Source organism: Epinephelus lanceolatus, chromosome 20 (genome assembly GCF_041903045.1).
Source record: "Epinephelus lanceolatus isolate andai-2023 chromosome 20, ASM4190304v1, whole genome shotgun sequence".
Lineage (NCBI taxonomy): Eukaryota > Metazoa > Chordata > Actinopteri > Perciformes > Serranidae > Epinephelus > Epinephelus lanceolatus.
Genome location: NC_135753.1, coordinates 27,660,613 through 27,677,409, shown reverse-complemented (window position 1 = coordinate 27,677,409; position 16,797 = coordinate 27,660,613). Strand labels below are relative to the sequence as shown.

The 16,797-nt window shown below is 40.2% G+C and overlaps 1 long non-coding RNA gene across 1 annotated transcript in view; it reads left to right on the top strand.

Annotated features, from left to right (window-relative positions):
- The first annotated feature begins 691 nt into the window (after positions 1 to 691).
- LOC144458972 (uncharacterized) overlaps positions 692 to 16,797 on the top strand; it is a 58,579-nt gene continuing 42,473 nt past the window's right edge. Inside the window, exon 1 of the long non-coding RNA XR_013488302.1 lies at positions 692 to 749. This is a non-coding gene — a long non-coding RNA (uncharacterized LOC144458972). The remainder of the gene's footprint in view (positions 750 to 16,797) is intronic.

Below are 16,797 nucleotides of genomic sequence, written 5' to 3'. Positions count from 1 at the left end.
GTTTTAAGTCATAGAAACCCAAAAGAGCATTTATTCATGTGTTTATAAGCATCCCGGTGTACACAAGACATGATTGCAATAATGAGGCAACATCTACATAATTCCACGCTTAACAAAAGGACCCCGAGGCCAAACTTTGCACAAATATTCAAACACAAGATCAGGTCAATAGCTTTGAGGTTAATAAGGCTGCATAGACCACTTTTCTGTTTTTTGAATTTCTACCTAGAAACAGTACATTAAAGCATAATTGAAACCCCTGACCTGGAAGTCTGAGAAGTCAGAGGTTTTTATCCTTATTGTACCAACATCTTGCTTTTTACATAATTCTTTCTCGGCTATCATTGCACTGCTCAAAAAAGGGTCGTTGTTTTTAAAATAAAGGCACAGGAGAGCAGGAGAGAGTGATACCTACAGTGATTCTACTATTGAGCAAAATATTTATCAAAAATAACTGAAGGAAGAGGTTGTCACCCCTCTGCCTCCTTGTTTTGCCCCTATGTGCTTGTGTATTTTTTTCTTAATAGTTTTTTCCTGTATTTTGGGCTCATCATTTTCAGTTTTAGAAAAATGAGACTGGTTTATTTTCAATATAAAACAGGTAAAAAATTGAAGGAGCTATGATAATGACTATTGAGGTGCTTATTTATGTATTCTTCCTGTTTCGCTGTTTGCATTCTTCTAGCAGAAGCATATTCTGAGCTGAGGAGCCTGTTAACTGTGCTGAACATGGAAACACAACTTTTAAGGTTGGTACACAGATTAGGTTGCTTCCTTTGAAAACTCAATTTCTATTTTTTTGGGGGGGGGGGGGTATAAAATATTAAAATTGAAGGACAAGCAACACATGCACGCTTTTTGTTGTTGTTGTTGTTGTTGTTGTTGTTGGCCTTTCACTTGTGTCACCTCAAACCTGTCTTGTGCTATAAAGTGATTCCTTTGAGCTGTAAAGCAATCTGGATACCTCTAGTGGGTCACAGTGTAAAATGCAAGCTAGATACAACTATTCCTCTAGGAATAATAAAACAATAAAACAAGTTTATTGATGCCAAAATGTAACATAGCATGTAAAAAATAAAGCGTCACACCATGTCGGAATCTGCACTGCTGTGACCTGACCTTGGCAATGACGGTGTGGCCTCCTACATACAGTGTTTCTGAGGTTTTTATCAAGGAAAGCTAAATAAAAGACTCTGACAGAGGGCACCAGATGGCCTGGGCTTTAGACAGACTGGCATGGCTAGACAGACTTCTCAGAGTCACATTCACATAGACAGGCACGCGCACACTCATTCAAGCAGGTACATGCACACACATTCTCAACAGTGTCACAGAGGTCAATGTGCTAAGTATGGCAATGCCACTGTGAGTGCCATCTGGCGAGCTGGGGTCAAGGTTACACCTCCAGGAGCTGCGACCTGAACCAACTGAGCTCACTCTCTGAACATTGGTGCAGTTTTGTGTAGATCAGATGGGCTTTGTTCTTAATTTTGCAATTTGCATTTTGCAGTGTGGTGATTTAGAATATTCATTTGCTTTGCATCATAATGTACAACACATTAAAATGCACCCGGGCCGGCACCGCATGTACAGTTACACAGAACACACATACCTGCATGCTCTTCAAATCTTACGACTCCATCATTTCCCCTTGACACGCTTTCTTTCCTCCTGTTTCCTAAACTCTACATAAACAGCATGGGGCTTTACTGCCTTGTTTTCTGTCTGTCTGCGGCGCGCTGTGCCAGCATCTGACACCAGCTCCCTGCCACTTTCACAGGCTGTAAACATCTGGGCAAGGCCTTTCATCTGGTCAATGTGGCAAGGGGACCCAGGGGCTCTGGATTAGCGCCACGATAAAAACAGGCTCCCGCACTTGGTTTAGCAAGCTTCAAGCCCAACGCTGTGACAAGCTGTGTTAAAAAAAGCCAAAGGAGAGAAAAAAAAGCTTCACAAGCCAACACCACAAATTAATAGTTTCCTCCAGAAGGCAAACTTGTTCCAGAGAGGGCTCATTAATTTAGCATTAAAAATGGCAAGAACTATTAGACATTATGGGTCTATTTTAGTGTTTTTCCATGTACGTTTATTAAACTATTCTATAAAATCTGTAGTTGACATTGTGCTATATCATTGAATAAAACATAATTTTCAGTTAGTTAATGATAAATCAATATATTTGTATATAAAAGGCTTATTCCTCAGAGCTCAAAACCAAAGTTAATGTAACTATAATCTATACATTTTTCATTGTTTTCATGGCGCCTCCGCTTTATTGGATAGTGTAAGAGCGATAAAGATGGAAGACAAAGGGATGACAAGCAACAAAAGTCATGAGTTAGACTCAAAACATTGCAAGCCCATGGCATGTACCCTATCCTGCAGAGCTACTCTCTGCCCCGGGCTTTTTTTCCCCCCTAAACTTCACAGTAAATCTTCAGAAGCAAGGTGTCAGTCAGCACCAGTGTCATCCCAAGAGATGATGTCATTCATCTATCTATATATAGAGTCATATGGACGCCGATGTGTCTACAGTGTGTTTTATCTCATTGAAAGGGCAAGTGATTTTCTTTCACCGCCATGTCAGGGTTGAGATGGACTGCGGTTCAACAACATTAATATTTAAGGAACCTCTGCAACCGGTCTCACCCTCATCCATTATTTGGGTGCTTTCTGACACTCACGGATTGTTGTCCCTGGGTGACACACAGGCAGCATCCAAATCTTACCCCATATATTAAAATAGCAGAGATGCTCATAGGTGATGCACAGTATTTATTCCTGATGGAGGCAGCTCTGATTCCTTGTATGATGAGCCTTTGCCTTGGTGGGGACCTGCAAAAATGTAAGCAAGTAGTTTGCATTTGTATAAGGCTACATATGGACCAAGTGATGTAATGATAAAATGCATGTCGCTCAGTCTGTTGAGTTAATTGTCCGTCTACCTGACTTGCATGATGATCAGATAACATTTTTTCCCACTTGAGGATTGCCGCAGGGGAACATTTTGCCTTTTTCTTCAGTCTACTCATCACCAGTTTGAAATGATGTGCCCATATACAACATGTGTGCATGGATCTCAACAGCAGTATATCTCAATCTCACACACACACACATGCAGTCTCACATACCTGGAAATGATTTCAAGGACTCAGGGGAATGTGGCCCAGCCGACACCCCAGTTTTGACACTGAGAAGCCCCCCCTTCAGCCCCAGCCCCATGTCCCTCCCCAACCCACCACCTCTGTGTCCTGTTACTTGGGCCCCTAATGCATCCCCAGACCCCTACCAGAGCAGAGGCTCTACAACATGCTGGAGCAAATCAAGTATTGACCTGAAGCAGTTATGTGCTGTAGAACATTATATTCTCATCCGGGTGGCGTGGTGACTGTAAAGAACACTCTGTTTGCCGTGAAACATGGCTTTGCTTATGCGCTCTGCTGCACGCCCAGGCACCCACGACGCTCGTACATCAAGCGCTGGCCTTGTCGCTTGCTTTATTGAGAGGGAAAACAAAGGGTTGAGCCGGTTGGAATCATTTTTTTCTCAGGACGATTTTTCAAAACAGCACCAAAAGCTTTCCTTTTGGGGTTTCGGGGTGGCCGAGGAGGAGAGAACGGGCGATAAAATTGATGAATGGCAGATTGATGGATTTCATTCCTCCGCTGAGGAGAAAAACAAGAGAGATGCACATAAGGATTTTTTTTTTTATGTTTGAAGAGTTCGAGAAAGTTACTTATGACAGATGGAGATGCTGCGCTTGTGCACATTTCCATGCACAAGTGATCATAGTAGTAGTTTTAGTCATAGTAGCTGCAGCAGCGCTTTTTATTTATAAGCCACTTGGACACGTCAGAGACAGGAGGACAAGGGTGTGTATTTGGGAAATCATCTGTATAGCTGAATGTTGACATCCTTTTTTATATTCAGGGATCTCAGAAATGTAGGGTGCAATGCTTCTGCACGGTGATATTGAATTTTTGATTTAAAATCTTAAATATAAGGAAGAATATCACATGGAAGTTGAGGTGGTTGGGCTGAACAGTGAGTGTAAAAAGCGTAGGGTGCTGGAGACTGGGATTTGCTTTCTGACTCTTGTCTGTAGGTTAAGCCAATGAGAGCACCTTGTTTAAAGGTACACTATGAAGGATTTTCCTAAAAAAAAAAAAAAAATGTATAGACTCACACAAAATAATCTGTCTCCATCATCTCTTACAACCCACTGGAAGTGTGTGGCTGTGTATTTATCTGCAGAGACTCTACCCCCTGCCTGTGTATTTTTATTTGGCTTTATTCAGGACATTCCTGGGCACAGTGTGCAGTTGAGGTCGGGACTTTATAAAAAGGTAGCCTACCGAAGTTGCCAGAACTTAAGCAGCATGCATCCAAGAGGAAGCTACAAAAATTGCAGATTAAGTGCCAAAAAAAAAGGATAATAAGTGGACTAAGCTGGGGTTGGCTTTCACTTTTGCTGGGAATTCTGTTTACAAACGGGAACCAACTATTCCTGCATAGTTTACCTTTAGGTTTTGGAAAAGATCATGGTTTCAGTTAAATGTTAATGAAGTAAATATGTCCTGTCTTCTACTAAAGTCACTGTTGACATTTTCGATATTAAAACCAAGACCACCACCTTTCCCTAACCAAAATCAAGTGCTCTGTTTCAAAGAGACAATTCATCCCAAAATCCAAATGCATTTTTGTTCTCATACCTTTAGTGCCATTTATCAGTCTAGATTGTTTTGAAGTGAGTGTCCAAGTGTTGGAAATATCAGCCATAGAGATGTCTGCCATCTCTCGAATATAACGGCTTGGCTGTTTAGGGTTATGAAACGGCACTTGGCTTGTGGTGCTCAATGCGGCAAAAAAAAAATACATTTTAAAAACTCAACAGCAGTGTCTCTTTCCAAAAATCATATAACTTAGAATAATTCAGAGACCTTGTTGTGAGTAGTTTTATGTAGGAAATCGGCTGATTAGCTAGCTCAGTGGTGCTAGGTAAGCTAGCAGTAGATGCATGTTTCCTTCTGCACTGTGATGCAGTTGGTGGGCAGAGTTCGGTTGAAAGAAAATAGTTCCTACATAAAATTGCCCACATCAAGGTCTGTGGATTAATATGAGTAACCGACTCATAATTTCTGGGGGTAAATATTGCTGTTGAGTTTTCAAATGTTTTTTTTTTGTTGCTTTGAGTGCCACAAGCCAAATGCCATCTAGCCATTACATTCTAGAAAAGGCAGACATCTCCAGCATATATCTCTGACACTTGGCAACTCACACACAAAAAGTTTTCATCGATATATAGCACTACAGGAAAGACTGTCCCTTTAATGTAAACATGAAAACATTTAATCTGCTTTAACTGCTACAAGCAGATATAGGGGAGAACAAATGACACATGTCCATTTATGGATTCAAAATTTTGCAGCTTAACGTAATCCCATCTACATAAAACGTATATGCTAATGAAAATTAGCATTATGTAAAGGTAGTTTTAGGAGATGTGGTTGGAGTAGATGTTAACAGCACAAAGTTTAGTTTTTGAGTGAGTAAATGTATTGTTGTCCATTTCAGTTTGGATAATGCGAGATATGTATTGTCCTGCCAAATAAACACCAAACAATGCACTGGTAATAAATATAAAAATATATGTTTATAAATCAATTGCATTTTAATAAGAAATATCATATTTAATCACACAGCTTCACTTTTTCACCATTGTATTCTCTCTCCCAGTCAATGCGACGCCTTAGACTTTAATAATGAGCCATTAAACAATGTGTTTAGTGAATTGATCTGTGAAGAAACACACAATCACCAACAGCCACTAATGAGTTCCCATTTGTCTCAGAGAGCTGGGAAGAGACAGAGTGAGCAGCCCTTCATCCCTCTCTTTTCTCTCTCTGTTTCATTCATTTATTCCTTTCTTCCCAATCTCTTTCTCTTCTGCTTACATTCCCTCCTTAAAGTCCTTTTCCACATCTCATCCAATACCTGCTTCTGTATCTGTCCATAGCTCACTATCCCCTGCTATGCTCCTGTCTCTTTTTCTCTCTAACCCCCCCCCCCCCCCCCCCCCCCCCCTTCCCTTCCCTTCCCTCCTAAAGGACACAGGTGACTGAACCCATGACTGTCCTGGCGTCAGAGGATGATACATAACAGCTCAGCCTCAAATGACAAATCCAGCCGACACTGGGCCGAGAAGAGACATATTGATTTTTCAATGATTAATAAGTGGAAAATAATTGTGTTTCATTAAGATGGATGGAGTTTCATTTAGTCCTGTCTACTCTTCTTCACTTCAGCGCCAGGCAGGCAATCAAATCTGCCGCTACCACAACCCGTTAGCCTGCTATGGCAACAAGGCCAGCCACATGTGTTTGTGTGTGTGTGTTTGTGTGTGTGTGTGTTTGTGTGTTTGTGCGCTGCTGGGAGAAGGAGAGCAATGTGAAGAGGAGATGAGAGTCTATCTGTCAAAGGGGTACGCATTTACTCGCAGCAATAGCGGGGCAAAATACACAGACCCCATGGAGAGATCACATGTCGACCGCAAGAACTCGACTTTTCATCCCGCGAATATTTCGACAACACTGATTATGTTTACATGCATAGAGATTTCCCCTCTGAACGAGATTTTTCATCCTGGTTTTAGGTCAGCACATTGAAAATATCAACACTTGGTCGGAATAACCCTGGTTAGCTCATGCCCTTATTATGGGAAACTGGAAACCAGAAACCATCGCTGGTGATGACTGGCCAAATGTTGGTCCCTCAGAATCAAAGAGCTTCTTTCTGGACTCGCTCAGCATTTTGTGGTTATGCAGATCACAGAAGAGGAAGAGAAACCAATTTCCTCACTGATAGTAGTTTTAACATGCACCCGAATGTGCCGCAGCTACAAGCCGTGCTGCATTCTGAATGAGGGGCGCAACTCAAGTGGAAAAACTTGTGCACTCTGTCTTACTTACCGGTCTTACCTTCACATGCTGATTGTTACAAGACCGGGCATGTTGTTCAATTATGGGAAATGTTGGAATTCAGTAACTGAAGCAAAAGGAGATAAGAAGGGTTGATGGAAAGCAGGTAACCTATAAAAGTACTCCGATAAACATCACAGCTTTTGTGTAGGTTGTACGTGCAAACTGGCACTGCATTGTGGGTACACTCTGATATGGTGCTAAGCAGTACTTAGCAGGCGGTAAATGAACACTGGCCACTGGCCAAGCGCTTGCAAATTTTGTTAGTGGCCAGTGAATCTGTCTAACCTTGTTATGAGCTGTGTTGTTGGAAAATTATAAGCAAAGATGGATGCAGCAGGAAGGGATAATGTTTCACAGCTTTGCAGCTTTGTATATTTTCAATAAAGATGATTATACAGCTAATATAATCAGATATCTATGGAAAAAAAGACAGATAAATGAAGATTAACTCCTAAAGAAGATTTTATTTCCCACACTGGTACTTGGTATTAAGATAATTATTTTATTACAGTATATGGGGAGCGGTATGTGAGGGTAGTCATTTCCATTTTGCCTATGAATGGAACACTACAAGTGGACCGGGATACTTGTTTACGTGTTTATTTACAACATCAAGGATACCGACTTGCATGTATCAATTTATATTTCATGTAACCTTGACTGTAAGTGGATAAGACTAATATTTGGGCTACTCTGTGCATGTATCAGACTACATAAACGTGGTATTTATACAAACTGTACAGGAGATCATTTTGAATAGATTATTTAAATAATTTAATCATGAGTTCAACATGAATATGAGCAAAAAACAAGCCTCCCCTATAAGTTTTAATGGTTTTAATGGAGGAATCATACAGCATGTCGACATTTCATGCGACAAATCAATGCAATTACCCAAACTACTGTACATCACCCGCTACTTGATCAACTGCTACAGTGTGTCCATTGAAAAAGACATAATAACATTATCCTGGAGGATAAAGCCATACAAGATAGGGCCTTGTTTTAAATGAAGGCATCAGAGGAGTGGGGGGAGGGCGGCAGCACCCCTGTCCTCCATCCCAGCATCCCTGTGTATCACTTTAATGTTCATATAATGACATCCCCTCCAAGTTTGTGTCATGGGCCATCAACAATCATAATTGTAAAGTGATTCATTGACTAATGTCGTCAACAGTGCTACTGTCAAGAGAAACTGATACCGGAGAAAGAGAATAGGGCCCTCTAATGAATATATCAATAACCAGTGACAGGTGAAGGAGTACTCCTGACGAAATTTCAAATAAGCTCTAACACCTCTCATGGATGCCTTCATTTGTTTTGCTACAGCACTTTCTGCCAAGGCGAGAAATGGAATGACACAATTAACAGCAAAGAGTCGTGTTATAAATACATTTTTTTTAAATATTTCCATTTATTAGTATTTGTAAACTGTAAAAAAAAGTTTGATTTTAAAATTCTAAGTTGCACAGCTTTGAAACTGGATTTCATCCTGCCTGTCGTCTTTGTTCTCAGTGTTTAGTTAATATTACCAGTGTCGGACCTCTTCACCCTGCACACACATACACTCGTGCTTTTGGATGCAGTAGAACAGTGTATGATACCACCAGGCTCGTGTTTCAGAAAGGATAGTTCACTTCAACATTTGCTCATATCAAGGACACCATAAGTAGGAACCTCAAATTGCTGGGGGACCGATTTGTCGTCTTTCGCCCTGTGTGAATGTTTGTGTTTGTCTTTGTGTCTGTGTATAATCACCTACACACTTCACAGGGGAACACTAGTGATACATCACCCAAATGAGGTCCAGCCGGGGCCATGATCCATCACCGCAGTGTCTAGTCTAACAGCGAAGGTAATGAGAAAGGAACCTATGCAACATTGATGGGGACCTGGCTGCCGACAACTCATGGACAATGGTATTGATGGCTGACCATCACTATTAGTGGCTGTTTAGGGTTATGAAACAGAAAACAGGAATGATGCCAATGCACATTTTGCTATTTTTTTCAAATCCAAACATTCAGAACTCACTGTGATAACCAGTGTGTCCACATTCAATTTCAATTCAATTTTATTTATAAAGCCCAATATCACAAATCACAATTTGCCTCACAGGGCTTTACAGCATACGACATCCCTCTGTCCTGTGCACATGTGCATCAAGGTGCGAGTACACAACCATGTGTTTGCACACGCTCAACTCCTGCGTACACCCGTCATCCTCACCCAGACGGGGGAATAAAAACCTGGCCGAAATGCAATTAAAGGGGCACTGTGGTGCTCCATTGTCACATCACGCCGGGGCTACCTCTCTCTGCCTGCCGCATTAATAGGGTTTCAATTGCCAGCGCCCGCTTCTTAATGGCTGATTTATTTCATTTTAATACCCTTGTCATGAGGTAAGGCCTCGACTGTGGGTCGCATAATAGGGGGCCATTTTCCTCTCTTTCTCCAGCGGGAATGCTCGGCTCTAAAGATCTCCATTTGATATGTGGGCCACAACCCTTTTGACTAAGGCAGTGGGGGTGGATGAGGTTGGGGGATGGAATATTTGAATATAAGAAGTGTTATACATACTTATTCATAACTGCTAACTTATTAGAGATTACTTACATGCAGTTGAATGGATTGGTATGAATAATGTTGGTAAAAGTTGCTCTTTAAGGTCATAATGAAGAAAGACAGGCCAGTATCATAAACTAGAATACTACATAATTAGTTAAAACAAGCAAATATAAATTATTTGTGACAGATTATACATCATATCTGTGCAGTTATATCTAAATGCAGCAAAGGTTTTCCCAGCGTCACCGTCTTTGTCTTCATCTCTCTCTCCGTTTTGATTTGTAGGACAATGGCAACCCTGTTCCCAAGAGAAACTCAATTGACTGGAACCTCTGTCATTTAACACACTATTAATTGACTAATGTGCATCACATCGCTATGCAGCATAGGTAGATGAGGACCATGGGGCCTTATCAGAGTGGATTATGGGAAATTAGCTGAAGCGGCGACAAAACAGCCGCGTTCCTGTCTTTCGTCAGCATCACAAGAGCGCACAATCAGCTGTGGCAGAGCGGATGTTGCTGTTTGAGATTATTTGCACAAAGGCGATTATTCTAATCACTTAATTCCGGTATTATGAGACATCTGCTCTGTTAAGCTTTATATTTCCATTTCCCCAGACAACTGCGTGCAGACGAGACTTCATCAATATCATTACTCACTACATTGTTTTACTTAAACAACGCATGTATGATTAATGAATAGGCAAAAGACAGTGTACAGCCGTAATTCTCACAAATCAATTACTCATGCTAAGGAGGCCTGTGTTGCAGATCAGCCATAATATAGTTAATCATACACTTTCAATGGGATGCATGAAGTCAGTCATTCAGCGTGTGGGTGTGATAATCAACACTAATGTATTAAGTGTTTACTGTGTGCATGCGACGGGAGGTGTTAATGCGTATGGTACAATCCATACACGCAAACATGCTCTGCAGAACATGCAGGATTTTTTTTTGTTGTTGAATGTGTCCATGTAATTGCATTATGTACATTACATGTCGCTTTCCTTGGATATCACACAATAAATGGAGAAGACAAATGCATGTGCACTCCATCATCGTCCCCAGCACATGCTGTTTACTGTATGAGGCGCCCAGCTGTGAGCTACAGTTGTGAATGTTACCATTAGCATAAGAGGCTTTGAATTTGAATGTCTCTGCTGGTATCAAAGGACAGTTGTGGCGATAAAGTAATCCCAACAAAGTTCTGTTAATTACAAAAACAGAAAGACCAGTTTGTGAATACATGATGCACAGAAATATCACACACGCACTGACACTGCCACACATCTTCTTACAAATAAACTGCCGTCCAAAACATCAATGAAATCACTATTTCAATTATGCTCCCTGAGGTGTCAAATGAAGTATATCCTGATTATGGAGCTGGGATCCATCCATCTGGGCTCACTCGTCATTCTGGCCTAACGGCTCTAATTAGCTTTCTGTCTATAGACTAATCTTTCATTCATCAATCGATTGATTTTCCTGTCTTCATTACTACTCGGCTGACATTGTGTCGCTGAGTTGAAAGCAAAGATGGCCAATCCTGTGTGAAAGGTTAAACATGTTAAGCTTGGCAACTAGCAGCAGACAAGCCATTGTTTGGGACAGCTTTATAAATGAATATGTCATGTCCAGCTATTTTTTGTATTAGTGGATGGACATTAATAATAACATACAGCTGAGGAAATATTGTTATAAAGAGGCATGAGCACATTGGGTTAACTGTGCTGTTATAAATAGAACAAAAATCAATTAAAGTAGTTGCTTTGTTTCAAATGAAGCGCAGCATTTAGAATTGTTAGCTACACGCAAAAAATAAATTGAATCAACAGCACATTCTCACTCCCAACTAATCAGTGGCCCAACATGTCAGACTATGAAGCTCCAGGTACTGCACTAATGTCAGTTTTGGACATGCCAGGGACAGCGTGTCACTTTCCTCTTGTTACATGCCAAGTGTCTTTTCAAGCTGAACTTCCATGTCCACAGGAAAGTTTTTTGCCTGTTACATGCATACAGTCTCTTTTCAAAACAAACCTCCAGTGTAGGTTTACTTAGCTTTTAGGTTTACTTAGTTATGTTTGTGCAAAGTAATCATGGTTTGGGTTAAAATAAATATGTTTGTAGTTTTACACAGGACAAGAACTGTGGTCTAATGGGTGGAAGTCCTGTGTTTGTTTGACCCTTGTCCACACATTAGTCCCCATTTTATCACCTTCTGACAGTTTTTGGAGCTCACCGACAAAATCCTTGGGTCAGAGGCGAATCGGCTTTGGCTCGGCACTCGCAAATGCTCACTGATGCATTGCAGATGCTTCTCAAATATCTAGCATGCTAAATATCTCGACCTGTCAAGGGCTTTATGGACGAGCTACAGCCAATGACAGTGTAAGACACAGACTGAGGACAGAGACAAGGTGTATGTGCGTGTTTGATTGAGAGTGAGAGAGAGAAAGTGACAGAGAGAGGAAGACAAGGTGAAAGGTGGAGTATTGTTTATGTAAGTTACTGGACTAAAAACTTACATGAATCATGGCTCTGTAACTTTTTGACTTTGATATTTTATAGTACAATAAGCAGCTGCCGGACCCTGGGTTGTGGGTCGATCCGTGCATCTCGACATACTCATATGGGTTTCCTCCAGGTTGAAGCCCTTGCAGTGTGTGACCCCATGTTGCTGGTCAGTCAAGTTGTATGAAAACCACCACAACTTCAAAACTTCCAATTACACAAGCCATTCTCATCCCAACTTGTCAAATACCACCGCTAAACATCAAAATATGATGCGCTAGGTAGCCTCCTGCATCAGTTTTTTGCAGTGCACTGACAGCGTGTCCATTTACGCTTGTTACATGCATTGTGTCTTATTAAAATACATTTTGGTTTTCACATAAACGTACAGTTTCTGCTCAGTTTCTTACATGCATACAGTCTTTTTCAAAACAAACTTACAACATAAGTAAAACACTCTGTTGTAGGTTTATTTCCTTAAGTTTAGGCAACAAAAGTCCCTGATTAGGTTTAAGAAAAACATCATGGTTTGGCATAAAAAAAAAGTATGGTTCTTACTAATGTAATGTCATGTCACGTGACATTACATTATATGACATACATCACAAGTGTTATCAGGCTACACAGAATAACACACTACATTGTTATTCTAATAATGCCATTGACTTTTGGTTTGTCACAGAAAATGAATGGTTGGCTTCTGGGTGAAAGTCCAGTGTTTGTTTGACCTATCCACTTCCTGTTCCATCTGCCCTACATAGACTTTCTCACTCTTTATACCTTGGTAGTTGCCAGTGGCCTCAGAAATATTCAATGCATATTAGACTGCCACAAATAGTGTCGGTCTCTCGCTGACATCAACTGACTGTGATGTGGTGATATTTATCTACCTTAGTTGTTGCCGCCGGCGTCAAAAATAGCCATGTATTATACTGCCACGAAAGGTGCCTCACTGTGAGGCACTACTTTAATAATGAGTTAAGAGTGAGAGCAGGTTGTAATCAACTCAATATGCCGAATAAAAGCATGGAAATTATTGCAATCTTTGTCTGAAGTTAAGATTTTTAATCGTACCTATCCATATGACACATGTTTATGTCAAATTTCTGTTTAACTGAATATATAAAAATGAGTAACGGATGATGTCAGCCAACCAATGGCCTTGTAAAAACAATAAAAGCACCAATAGGCATCTGTACCTCCTCTTTCATGATGATTAAAGCTAGTGTTGGCTGGGCGGTGGCCATGTTTATTCATGTTTCCGCAATTCCACCGCCATTTCTGATAACCTCTAGTTTTTCAGCTGTCTACGCCCTTATGGAAAGGCTTCGTTGTCTATGCGACATGTCCACCCACTGATGCCGTATCGTGCGACGCCAGTCACGGTTCAAAGCGGAGATTACCTTGGGTTTTTATTTAGAGGAAGTCAGTAAACTTTAGTACAGTATCAACCTTTGCACAGAGCCTGCTGCGCCTGTCAGCAGGAAAATAAACAGATGGACATTTGTTGTTTAGAGCCACTCCGAATGATGGATTACAGCACACAGATAGCGGTAATTATCGGAAAACCATTAACATTCCGACACTATCCATACCCTTACGCACGTCTGTATTGTAGTTTGGACATGGGATTTTGGAGCAACAGTACACAGGGAACATACACTGAGCAGAAAGAAGAAACGCTTGCTTAAATTCACTCGCCTTGCCCTCAGGTTATCTTTATCCTATATTTATTTTTATCCTCATTTTCCCTGATTCCCTATGTCTCTGTTTTTCTCCACACCAAGGTGTATGGGTTTACAGTAATGCAGAGTGTATGGGAACGGCAATGGCATGCATTGTCCCTGTTTGACAGCGTCTCAATAGATAATCTCTGAGTGTCTTGGATTTCGTTCAATCTATTAACCATAATGGCATATATTTAGTGCTTTCTAACTTCGCCTTGGGCTTCTGTCACCCTAACACAGCATTGAAAGTGGCAGCATGTTAAAAGCAATGGAATGGCACGCTATCTGGTTGCTTATGAGACCTGAAAAGCATTTTGTTTACATTGGAGGAGAGACAATTTATTTGTGATTCGCAGCAATAGAAGCATTAAAGCTTCCAGTCTTGTGAATGTAGGCGTTTCTTGAGACAAACTGATAAACCCTAATAAACCCTGGTTGACAGGAACAGCATGAATGCAAGTGCTATTGTATTTCTGCAATGAACAAAAGCAGCTGGTACAGTATCACATAGTAGAATGAAAAGCTGCAATCTGTGTAGAGTTCACTCAACACTTCAGGATTTCGTGTCCATCCAGGGATACAGTGGAGAGGAACACAAGAAATACACCTAGGCTCAGCCGCTATCCTGCGGTATCCCACCCTATCTGCTGAAACACACACACACACACACACACACACACACACACACACACACACACACAGTAGGCTTACAAGAATCTGATCTCAGTACAGCTTGTGGATGATGTCACGGCTATCTGATACATTAGTTTGCTGAGGTATTACACTCTTATTCGTTATTGGCCAGTCATGTTTAGAGCACCAGGTTCACAGATACAGTTTGTACCAGCCTGTCACACCTGAAAAAATGGTGAAAAGAAAAATACCAGATGCACACAGTTTTAAAGTGGTAAACTCCAGGCAGGTGTTGGAAAGGAAATATAATAGGTTGCAGATTTTTAGTTACCCTGTTTAAAATGTAATATGTGATATAACTATTTTAAGTACTTCATCAAAGTTATGTTACTTACTACATTTGATTTATTTCTTGATTGTTTTTCTAACACGTGTTTCTAACTTAACCTTAACCTAATCACCAATATTTTGGTTAGTAACTGTAGTTTAATTAGACATTTTTTTCTCAGTAACTGACTTATTGTAATTACATTTAATTTGTAATCTAATTACATCTAACTAGGCACATGTGACTAATTACCCCAACACTGACTCCAGGTGAATCTGAGGTGTTCTTAAAATCGAACTGGTCGATGATAGGAAAAAGTGACGGTACTAGGCTAACAGTACTTCAGACACTCTAGCATCGAGTCAGGAATGTTTAGTTAAAATGCCTTTATTGTTTCAGGGCACATAAAGGAAAAATGAGTATTTACTTTGCACATTTCAGTGTCTTATATTTTGTTAAAACACACATAAGGCAATGTTTTCATATCTACTACATTTGAAACTAATATTCCCTTTCCATTTAAATATTTTATTATCTAATTCTACCTTTAAAATAAACCTGCAAAGAAGAGGTGATATGCTTTTTGGAATACCATCAAAAATCATATTCAGGTGATTCTTAAAATGGCGGTCACAGTTAATGGCATAAAGTGTTTGAAATTGGCAGCACCAGTCTTTAAATTTAATTAGTGTTAATCCAATACCTATACCATTTCTGTCAACAAAAATATGATGACTGTGAGTGTGACCATATTATTATTATTATATTTTTTTATTATTATTATGTTATTTTTTTAATTTAGGGGATAAAAATTACAATTGAGGACTGGAAAAATGTACAAAACACTTTTATTTATATAATAGAAATAACGCTAGTTTTGCTTCAGTATCCTGCATGAGCTGAATGCTCATAAACTAGTTAGTAATTAATAAGACATACACCTCCATTCAACGTTATATCACAGCATAGCATGTGATATAACGTTGAAACACTGTTGTGTTTTTCTAAACAAAAGTAAAACTACTTGTCCACATAACATAGAATCAGAGCATTTATCTACAACTTTGAAAAATACGGTAAAGTTACACTGCAGTTACTTTTAGTAAGACGTGTTCCATACAGAGCAACTTTGAACACGTCAAAAGATCCAAGCATTGGTTACGTTTTCTGGATAACACCATTATGCCTTTAATGTTTCATTAGTCCTTATTTAAAGGAACAAACTGTACTTAAAGGGCTTTTACTCTCTGCTTCACTATATATCACAGTATCTAGCAGCAGGAGGCACAGTCTTGTCTTCAGCGGCGGTGGTTATGGGTGGATGAGGAAATAAATCACTTGTTCTAATCTTTCCTTTTCAAACTTGATAAGAAGACATCTTAACACTTCCTGAATCATCTTACACCACTCTCACTGTGTGTAGCAAAGACAATAAAAACAAAAACATGAGGCCAGTTTCTTTCTTGTGCATATTTCTGCCCTCCCCGTTTATGCTAATCGCTGTGGTGTTGCATGATTAGTGGCAACTATTTACAGTAGAGACGTTTGCTAATCAACCCATAGAGTTATGCTGCAGATCTGGGAGCAATTATGTCCACACACAGAGCCTATATTTACAACACACACACATACACCCACATACACCTACACAGACCTAAGCATACTTTTACACACGCATATACACATGCAGACACACACACACACACACACACACACACGTTTAGGAACACATCAATTACCAGGGCCAGCGTTTTACATTTAATCTTCTTATTGGATGCTTGTTAATGTTAACCACTTCCTTCCCCTGCAGTTTATTTTGCTTTTGTGCATGTGGCCTGTGCTCCCAGCAAGTGTTCATGGACCAGACCATCCATAACCTGCACAGACAGACAGACAGACAGAGGGGGAGAGACACATGGAGCAGCTGGCTTTTCTAGAAGTAAAAGCGATATATCCAATTTAAGTGCAATCGTGGTCATTTATTTCCACTTTACACCTTAAAAACATTGGTAGGAAAAGGGCCTGCTGCGGTTTAATCT